This window comes from Vidua macroura, chromosome 3 (genome assembly GCF_024509145.1).
Source record: "Vidua macroura isolate BioBank_ID:100142 chromosome 3, ASM2450914v1, whole genome shotgun sequence".
NCBI lineage: Eukaryota > Metazoa > Chordata > Aves > Passeriformes > Viduidae > Vidua > Vidua macroura.
Window position 1 is genome coordinate 91,631,369 of NC_071573.1, and position 10,240 is coordinate 91,641,608.

A 10,240-nucleotide genomic window follows, 5' to 3' on the forward strand; every position below is an offset into this window, starting at 1 on the left:
TGTTGGAAGGGACCTTAAAGATCATTTAGCTCCAAACCCCACTGCTGTGTGTGAGGACACCTTCCACTAGAGCAGATTACTTAGAGCTGCATCCAGGCCCCCTCTAGGTACTGGAAGTGCTATAATGTCATCCCAGAGCTTCCTCTCCTCCAGGCTGAACAGCCCCAACTCTCTGAGCCTGTCTTCATAGAAAAGGGGTTCGAGCCCTGTGATCAACTTAGTGGCCTCCTATGGACTCATTCCAGGATGGACAGGTCCATCTTTCTTGTGTTGGGAGCCCCAGACCTGGATGCAGCACTCCACTCTAGGTGGAGTCTCACGAGAGCATAGTAGAGAGGGAGAATCAGAGGTGAAAGAGCACTGGATAGATGAACCTCTGATCCTATATTTGAGAAAATGTAATGAACGCTCAGGTTGTTCAGATTAACTTCATGAAGGAACACCAATTGATCTGTGGGGATCCACCCATAGGTAACCCTGTGACCTTGTTTTCTCCTGCAGAAAATGGTTTTCTTCAAGGCCCAGGTGCAGCAAAGCATTAGGAAGCCAGCAGAGATGCAAGGAGGTCAGGATGTAGATGATTACACAGGCAAAATGGTTTGTTCTGGCTTATGACTGTTTCTGATGGGTGCTGTTTCTGATGGGTACTGCCAAACACAAATCCCCTACATGGCATGGATGATGATACTACATTCCTGAGATCTTAGCTCTGAAAGCACTGGCTTAAGTATCTAAGGGCTAATTCTTTGGAAGCAATCTCGTGCTTGCTCTGAAGCAAGTATTTTTATATATAAGGGCTCTTTTGAGGCCCTCAGAGCACTACAATGTTCCTCAGAATCCTACATTAGCCAGACTGTATCTTACAGAAACCTGACTTTGATGTTTGGAGGATTTTGACTCATGCAGCATTTAAATGTGAAATAGACATATAATGATAAGGAACTACCTAAATAGTACAAGGCAGCAACTGCACACCTGAATTTATTAGTGTATTTATCCTGAGAACATCAAATTGAGAAAGGGTAATGTTTTTGTATCAGTCACAGCAAAGGGGAAATGAGAAAGCAGAACAGGGATTTGGCCCACATCTCTCCAGCCCTGGGAACATACACCGTGTTTCTTCTGGCCTTCTTCTCCCCAGGATCTCTACCTTTGCATGTGAAAAAATTGCAGGTCAGACTGAGCAGAGACATATTTTCCTTTTCAACCCCTTGTACAAAGCTCCTCCCCCTGGGAGGATTGGCAAGACTATGGACTATTTTCTACAATAGTCTAAATGCATTCTCTATATTTTTAAATGAAACAAGGTTGCCAAACTTCTGGTGGTAGAAAAGATTCCAGCTGAGGAAGCTTTAGAGGATACATCTCCATTCATTGTAGAGAGCTTTTCATTCCTTGTGGTCTTTGGGATATTTAATAATCTGTGTGTCTGGTATTCCTGGCAATTTTGCCCTGCTTTCCCTCAGGGTAGTAATTTGGGGCTTTTTAATAACTATGGCCAAGGAGTCAGTATTTTACTTCATTGGAAACAATATGTAGAAGTGACCCCTGTGGTGGGTCTCAGCAGGGATGTGGCCAGGAAAAGGCACTGTACTGAATCAGGATCAGTCAGCATAGATTGCACGAGTCAGGTTCAACTGCTTCAGGAGTTAAGATGTGCAATTCCAATTGCTATTCATGCTCTGCTTTGATTACTGATTGCATCTATTTTACTCTGACACCAGCTGACTTCCTTAATTTTTCTCTTTAAACGAACTGCATCATTTTCCCATCCTCCTCTGACTCTCCTGGGTCCCCATGCCATGTAAATCCTCTTCCTCCCCGAGCTGCTGCAGTCCCCAGGCACTAAGGGGTTTTGGTCTTTCACAAGGTGAACTTCCCCAACATTGTTCATCTCCTGAAGCAAGGAGGAGTCACCATCAATGCAGGGAAAACAGGTTAGGTAACACTTAAACAAACCCAATACATGTAAGTCCATGGGCCCTGATGGAATGCACCCATGAGCACAGAAGAAGCTGGCAGGTGTTATTGTGAGGTCACTCAATAGTCATTGAAAAGTCATGGTGACTGGGAGAGTCTGAAGACTGGAAGAAAGCAATGTAACTTTTGTCTTCAAGGAGAACAAGAAGAAGGATCTGGGAAACTACACACTGCTCAGCTACACCTTGAAATGTGCAAAGGTAATGAAAAAAAAATCCTCTTTGTAACTTTGCAAACACATGGAAGACTAAAAAGTGATTAAGGCCAGTCAGCATGGATTTATGAAAAGGAAATTGTGCTTAACCAACCTCAGAACAGTCTACAGTGAGAGGACTGGCTTGGTGGATGAGGAGAAAGCAGTGGATAATTTTTATCTTGTTGGTAGCCTGCCTTTCAGCACAGTCTTCCAAAACATCCTCAGAGACAAGCTGAAGAAGTATGGGACTGTTAAGTGGACAGTGAGGTGGACTGAAACCTCTGCTATTTTGTGATTCTGGTAACACTTAGGATCAACCATAGCTCTTCTCATACCAAAGAGCTGCAGTCTCCAGATGTTTCTGTTTGAATTGGCCATGTGCAGTGTGGCATATCCAGAAAGTTATCTGAAATGTGGCATATGAAAGACACCCTGGGGCAGCAGGACACAAACGTGGCATATGAAAGACACCCTGGGGCAGCCTTTGTGGCCCTGAAGATGGCAGCATCAACAATGTCATTGCCACAATCATGCTTTCTCTCCTTGTTGGATCATTTGATTTCTGTGAGCAATGTGAGATGATCTTCTGTACAGCACAGATAATCTCTTAGGGGACAGGACAAGTGAGGAAGGTCTTTGGCCACCTTTTCACTCTGAGCTCATTTCTGCTGTGTCCAGTTAGTAAGTGAGGAAGCAGAACTGTCTCTGTCTTGGGGGGCGTGTCTCAGATGAGTGTTTTTCATTTCTCCAAATCAGTTGTGTCAAGATTTAAACTACACATCTTTTGGCAATTTTGACATCAGTGATGTGGCTTAAGTATTCTGTTTCCAAGGGCTGCCCAATCTATTTGTTCTTCTAAAGAAAGACAGTCATAAAGAATACCCACCACAGCACAAGAGTGTCCTCTTTGCTCAGTGCTTTCTGTGCCTGGTGGAAACTGTTAAGCAAAGGTCAAAGCCACATGGCATCTGGACATTCAGCCCCTTTTTGCTTCTAGAGGAGATAGCAATTTCCTGTGGCAGGATCAGGTCCCTCATTCCTTCATCCCCAGCAGAATGTCCCTGCCAGGACATGGCATGGACCAGTTGGTGGGGCCTTCTGCCCCAAACACCAGGTGAGGAGGGGAGGCACAAGGACATGCTGCTGACCTCGTGTCTACAGCCTCTCCCCTGTCACCTGCAGGTGGTGACAGCCTTACACTGGGCTCTGGCACCTACAGCAATGAGTCATGACTGCCACAAGAACAACTGTGACCAACCTAATGTCTCCTAATGTCTGTGGATGCTATAAACATTGGGTGTCATGAAAAGCTGTTTGCCAAACATCCAGATTTTCTCTGCTCAAGTCACAGCAAGAACAGGAGGTAACACCCGTGATCTTCAGTGCAGACCAGCAGTGGCTGTGGGCAGAGCAGGATCCCTGGAGGCAGAGCCCTCCAAGCTGACAGCAAAAGCAGCAGTACGTTTCAGGGTGGAGAAGGGCTGGTTCATGTTCACTGCCTATAGACTTCTCTGATTCCCCACAGAGAGGAGTGGGATTCCCTGCCTGAGAGGCTGGAGATGGTAGGACAAGGGGGTACACATAGCATGACTAGAGACTCATTGACTCCTGCACTCAGAGGAAAATCTAGGGGCAGGAGGAGAGCAGGAGAAAAAATAATGAATGTCCAGTCTTAGGATGGGTGAATACTGGATGAACAAACAGACCTTGGCCAAAGTGAGTTAAAATAAAAAGTAAATGGATGATGTTTTGCCAGTTTACTCCCCTGGAGTCAATTATACTGGTCTCTGTATGGTATTGGTCTCTGTATGCACAGGAGAAAACTTTAGGTCAGACTGTAATCCTGCTCTGACCCTCCTGCACTTTAATGCATTTAATCACCCCACCAAGGACAGAATTTTCCAAAAGCCCCAAAAACCTGCCAAGAGCCACCCCTGGAGAAGTGAAAACCAAAACCTGTTCCTCTTTAAACAGATGGGTTAATGCTTGGGGCTCCAAGGCAGGGAGCCAGTGGAAAGCCTCAGCCAGCAGAGCAGGTATGGCAGCTCCCTGCCGATGGGGGATTCGTGCAGAGTGCAGGATTACCAGCACAGACCACTGTCACACCACCAGCATTATGGAGAGTGACAGATCAAAGCAGTAAAACACACAAAGCTCACCTGAGGAGCTTCACCCAGCAGGTTACTCTGCTCTCCTCTCTTCCTCTTGCACAACACACAATGCCCCACTGGGAATGGGCAGAGGGAAATTTTTTCTCCAGTTCAAGCAAGGTATGTTCTGGGGTTTTATTGTTTTATAGCTCAATAGTTAATAATAGTTGTGTGGCTAATTTAACAGGGGTTCTGGTATTACTTGACTTGCTCTAACTTAACAGAAGCACTTAGACTGAGTACTTCATTGCAATAATACTAAAATGCTTGTCATACACCAGCCTCCTCTTGTGAACTTCCAGAAAATGCTCCTTCAAATATAGTGAATTATTTACAGCTTAGCCCTGCTCCCTCCCAGTGCCTTGTGAAGCCCTTCCTTTGGGACCAGAGGAGTTTGCCTCACTTGTTGAGTTTGCTGTTAACACTGACCATTAACACCTTTATGCACAGCAGTACCGACAAAGGTAAGAAAGAAAGGTTCGTGTTCAGCCAGATGAAACTAATCTCCATTACCATGATTTGCATGAGGAGACCACTCACAAGCTGTCTGTGTCCTTCCTGCAGCATGGCAGTGAGTCCCAGAGCCACAGCACCAGCTCCTAGCCCTGGCAGCAGGAGGAGAGTGCTGCTACACAGCAACCAGCAGCTGGGCTGGGGTGCCCTTGGCAGCTTGGTGAGGCTGCAGACTCTCCACACAGCAGATCTTGCCTGACCTCATGAAAAAGGTCTGGTTTGCTCTTTCCTGTAAAACTAATGCTTTCTCAGAAGGTCCTTTCTAGATGCCGACCAAGGGAGTCCTTCAGTGTTTTAAACAAGCTGGTCTCTTGAAAGCCCTATTCTTGTAAGAGAAAAAAAAATCTCGTTATTCAGAAAGAAGTTTAAAGTTTTTCTAAGCAGATCTTTTTATCTTGTCAGTGGTTTTTCTTGGCCACCCACACCCCCTTTTCTCCAAGCTGGATCACTCCTTCATACTGGAAACCTGGTGTCCTGAACTCCAGACAGCCTTCTCCCTCTCTACTGTCATTGCACAGAGTGGACTTACAGTTTTCCATACTTATTCTTGAGGTTTAATTTCACTTGTAGAAGCTCATGTAAAATTTTACCTACTTGATTAAAATCTTCGTCTTACATGGCAGAAATTGTGAAGCTGGGCTTGGCTTCCTCTGCCAAACTCTCCCTTGCGAATTCTTTGGGTTCTAGTAATGGAACTGTATTAAAATATTTTAAAGATTGTTTGTCATGATATAAATAAAACCTGAAAATAGATGTTGTACAACAGGCTTTCTTTCCATGCAGATACCAGAAATGTGTCTCTTTCCCCCATTGCCTACTTTCATCATTGGAACTTGGTGAACTGAATCTTTGGTCCATCTGTCAAATTTATTTCAAAATTGGTCAGCAAGTTCAAAAGCTTTTGGTGGAATCTGTCAGGCATGACAAGATGACTGCTTAACATTAATTTTGTTAGAGAAACTGCATAATAGGCTGTATGGAGGCATCTGGATAGGCTGAATTGATGGCCCATGGCCAATTGTCTGAGGCTCAACAAGGCCAAGTGCTGGATCCTGCACTGGGGTCACAACCACCCCATGCAGAGCTACAAGCTGGGGGCAGATTGGCTTGTTCTGTTGTGTCTTTTGGAAAACTTTAACTTTGGCTTACTGTAAAACTGGGGTAACCTTTTCTATGTTCAGGTGCCATAAGTTTAAACTTGGTTTAGGTTACAATTTTTCTATAGCAAACCATCTTCAAGCTTGATGAGAAGGTGAACTGCAATTTTAGGATGAGATGATCAGGAATGCTGCTGTGCTGAAGCCCCGTGATCACCACTTGATAACAGTGCACCTCATTGTTATTTTTTAAAATTCCTGTGGACATTAGTAATGACATGCTGACAATACACTATATGATTATGGTTTCATAAAAGACTCTGAGTCCTTCAAGAAGAAAGAAGAAAAACTTGATTCACTGTGTTGCACACACCCAGACAAATATTCATCTTATCATCAGACTACTTTTCGTGGTAGTTTTTCAGGTCCTACAGACTTTGTTGGGTTTTTACGTGAAGTGTTTAAAAAGGCACACTTTTTAAAGAGGGAGTAGGTTTTAAACAAAATTGCTGGCAACTGTGTTAGCCCCCCTCTATTACCACTGGGAAATGTGGCTGACTTTAATATCTGTAAGTTTATTTTTCTCAGACTTTACTTGCCAGATCACCATCTGTCTAGACACTATCAATTACTAATATGTGTACTCAAGGCAAGTGTAAGGGTACTCAGTATTTTCTTTCTCAATATTTTTATGATTAAATTTACAGGGAGAACAGATCTAACCCACGCTATTCATGTTTGTCATTTAAGGCAGATCCCAAATCGTCCAAAAGAAATTGAAGACCTTTTCATTGATTCAGAGTACAGAAGTTGTGATAAGTACTCTGAACCTCAAAGGTCTTCTTGGAGTTTGTATAATAGGAGCAGTATTTTCCTTGGGTATCCCCTCCACCCCCCCCAAAAAATGAGTGAGGTGTGGGAAGGCCATACCCATTTGGATAAATCAGCTAGTAAAAAGCCCCTGATATATATACTCTTAATGAAAACTGGTTGTAACTGATTATTACTTTCATACACATTTGTCAATTTTCCTTTATATGAAGACATTTGTGTATTTTACTCTACACTAAGCCACTGAATCCTATTCCCCAACCCTGAGATGCCTGCTCCTCAAGTTGTCTTGCAAGCAAAAGTCAGCTCTTTGTGTGAACACTGAGCTCACAGGAGGCAACAGGAAATGGGTTCTAGAGAAAAAGGAGGAAAAAAAAAATTGTACCTTTTTTTCCTTGAAATATGCAACTGAGAACTAATAAAACTTAATGCCTCTATAAAATATCCTAACTGGCCATCCCCAGTTAATAAACTTTGACGTGTGAAGTATTAGACCTAAACCAAATTTCTTATCAGCATAGATAGAAAGGAGCTGCCTGAATGCTTCTTGCAGTAAGAAACCCCTACAGTATCCTCTTAAAAATAAGAGAACGGATTGCTCCTTTTTGCTCCCCAAAGACAGCAGGTGATGCAACATCAAATTTTGGTGGAGATACCCATCTTCAGCTCATAGGTTCACCTCTCTGCTCTCACTGAGGCACCCACTCACATCCATGTTTACTAGTTTTACAGGGGTTCTGGGGAGATACTTGTTATTTCTTATTAAAGCTGTTCTATAACAAATAGATTACTTGCACATACTGCAAGGCAGGATGTCCAACACCCCCAAAAGCATGTCTGGTTGGCCTTGGCTGGGGCCACCAATCTTGCCCCAGCAAACTTAGACTGAACAGAAGTATTCAGAGCAGGGCAGGGAATGAAATGATGACCCCTGCTTTGGGAATGTACACTCTCCAAGTGGCACTTCTTTTCAGTGCATCATCCTTCATCATATAACTTTTCTATTGGGTGTCTCAGATCCCATTTGGAAGCCATGATTCTGTGATTCAGATAATTAAAATCTCTTCTAAGAACTGCCCTTTCTGTTTATTCCCATTTGGTTGTTACTGCGAATGTCTTCCTAGTGCAAACATCAGGAGATGAAAGCTTGCCAGGCTAAATGCAATGTGTACCGATTGCTCGGTCCATTTCCTCTATTTTTCCTGGAATGTTCTCAAACTTTAAGTTGCAGAGGAAAATAAATATACTCAGTTTATGAAGAACAGAGGAAAATAAATATACTCAGTTTATGAAGAACAAAGGAAAGCTTCACACTGTGGTAAGCCACCTCACAGCACAACAGTGTGCACCGCCCCGGGAAACACATGAAGCTGCATCCCAAAGCTCTTGTTTACTACTAAGCTGCAAAAACCTGCAGAGGCAGAACTACCTCAGGAATAAAATAAAATTTGAAAAGAGGAAAAATATCAAGCTGGCAAATTCCTTTGCCAAAAAGAAAAAAAAAACAAAACAAAGAGTTTGCAAACTAGATCTGGCAGATTTGTTTTAGCAACTTCAGCAATCTCTTACCCTCATGGAAGTAGAATTAATTAAAACAAGTTTACTTAGTGTGTAAATTTAGTATGGAAACGTAGGGGTCACGGTGCTTGTAAGTAAGGGGATATTAATTCCTTCAGAAATAAAATGTGTGGAAAAAATGTCTACTCATCTTGGCCTTTGACACTAAAGAAGTATTTAATTTGGCAGGATTTAATAGTCTTAGTTTCCTTACCTCTGCATCATATCCAGCTGTTCCTCATAGAGCATTCTGAGGCTAAATTAATAAACATCCTACAAGTATCTTCAAAAGGTGTCTAAAAACTTGCAGTTGCCAAGGAAGGATGCCAATCCCCAAAGACGCAGGAATGTTGTCTTCAGAAGCAGTCATGCCCCATGGTTTTTTTCTATTCATACTCTGAACATGAACATAGAGTAGCTCTATGCTGTAAAGTTAACATGTGTCTTTTATTGCCTTGAATGATAGGTACACACCAGCACGGTGCACCTTTCAAATGGGCTACACTACCAGAGCTGAAAGCAGTTCTAGCTAAAAGAGAATGCCACTTTTATATACCCTCGGAAGGTACATTTGATAACAGTCTTCTCTTCCCAATCCTTTGTTTCAGTCAGCTTTAGATAGGACTTCTGGCTCTAACAGTTATTTTAAGGACTCAGGAACTAGACTCTGAACAGGCCAGAGGCAAGGCAAAGTTGTTAACTGTTCCTTTCAAGCAAACAATTATGAAAATCATTTTAATAAGCAAGCTGTTAGTCTTAGCATAAAGGACAAAGCTTGAATCCAGACTGAGCAACAATCAAATTGAAACCTTTGATTTCTCTAGAGGTGTTAGTAATACTAAGTAGCAGTAATTTCTGAAATCCACATTTCACAAATTTATAGCAACTTTTATGTTTTTCTCACATTGGACTGCAGGAAAAATGGTGACCTCAGTAACCTCAGTACTTCAGCCATTTTAAAGCCAACAGAAGTTTCCAAATACCCTGGCACACATTCCAAGAGAATTCTTTTGAATTAAAGCAAACAAACAAACAAAACAGACGCTATTGTTCTCTTCCATTAAAGAACCTCATGTAAACACCACATGTTTTTTATATCCTGACCAGCTTGGCTCAGGGATATCAAGTGACTCAAGAGCTGAACTAGCAGCTGGACAATGTCTGCTTGCTGGTCTCCTGCTCAGGGCACTGAATTACAGTCTCTTTACACAGAAGGTTTAACTGATGCTAATCTCCAATCAGACTGAGACAAATCAGTTTAACATTTGATCACCTGAGCATCTTCTCTACACAAAACTGTGCACCCTGCTGTCTTTAATTCAATGCATACAAGAGATCTACAGCTCCAAGAATTATGTTTCTGTCACCTTTTGTAGTACCCCTTCAATTTTTATAAGTTAACTTGTCTCAACTCCTTCAGTGAACTCTTGGGGAAAAGGACTGTATAGGTGCACATCTTATTCTTTTAGTCAAGTTACTAATACAATTAGTAAAGGACAATTTTACAGCAGTAAACTAGTTATACCAACTAATGTCATTATATGATAATTATAAGGACAATAAAACTAAATTATAAAAACATAAGCGCAACTAGCAATTAGATCCCTAGACTACTGAAAAACACTATATAGAATGAAGGAAAAGCATCTAGTCATCAATTCTTTGCTGAAGCAGGTGCTATTATAACAGCTGCACATGAACAAACAGTAATAGTATCTGCTCATTAATCATTTCAAAACACAAAACTAGCTTGACTCTTAGATCGCTTCATGCAAGCATATTCATCACATCTCAGGCTCATAGATAGAAGGCTCACATAATTTTCTTGATGAAGGAATATTTTATATAATCTCAAAATAATCATTACTTCAGACTTCTGTTGAATCAACATCTCTATTTGTAACTAGCTATCTTTT